Below are 715 nucleotides of genomic sequence, written 5' to 3'. Positions count from 1 at the left end.
CCCCCCCCCCCCCCCCCCCAATTGAAGTTGTTTGCATGCATGAACATATTCGACAGATTCTATTGCATATTGCCTAAATTATACTGCAGAAATTTTACCTGCTCGTGACGGAGCTATGTTTTCACTAAGGGGAGTCAGAACATAGAAAAGTATACACACGAAGAAGCCAGTGGGATTCAACAGATGGTATATAAACATAAAAAAGTACTTTTTCACCTATCTCCACAGTGTAATCTTTCAGTGCAGGGGTGTCGTATCAATCGATACCCCTTGTGACAAGATGGCTCCACCACTGACAGACTCATAAAATATTTAGTTTTCTTTTTGCTGACTTGCTAGAACTCGTTAAACTGATCGTCTTTCCTATGCAAATTGCTTTCTTTGTAACAGTTCGATTCATTTCCGCCTTTTCAGGTCAAGGCTTGTGTTCTTCTTGTATAGTTCAACTCTATCATTTTACAGCAAAGGTTTTACCGAGTAGGCTGGATCATCGATGATGCTGATCACGTATATGCAGCTGTCTACTTGCGCGCACAAGTTTCTGCAGCTTAGTTTAAAGACAACTGTGTATTGATTGTCTCATAATGCACCACTCAGTGTATAGTCATGACACTCCCGCCCCGCCCCATTGTCATCTCTCTGTTGTAAAAGATCAATATGGCATGAGCAATTTATGGTATAGTTTCAATAAAATCTGTCATTTTGTTCATCTCCA

At 40.7% G+C, this 715-nt stretch overlaps 1 protein-coding gene across 1 annotated transcript in view; it reads left to right on the top strand.

The window, feature by feature from the left end:
- The window catches only part of LOC107025993 (pentatricopeptide repeat-containing protein At4g30825, chloroplastic), a 4,675-nt gene extending 3,960 nt beyond the window's left edge, over positions 1-715 (top strand). Inside the window, exon 2 of the mRNA XM_015226811.2 lies at positions 415-715. The gene's annotated coding sequence lies outside the window, so the exon portion shown is untranslated. The remainder of the gene's footprint in view (positions 1-414) is intronic.

Source organism: Solanum pennellii, chromosome 7 (genome assembly GCF_001406875.1).
Source record: "Solanum pennellii chromosome 7, SPENNV200".
NCBI classification, from domain to species: domain Eukaryota; kingdom Viridiplantae; phylum Streptophyta; class Magnoliopsida; order Solanales; family Solanaceae; genus Solanum; species Solanum pennellii.
Note: the sequence above shows the minus strand (reverse complement) of the source record. Positions and strands in the feature narration are given on the sequence as shown.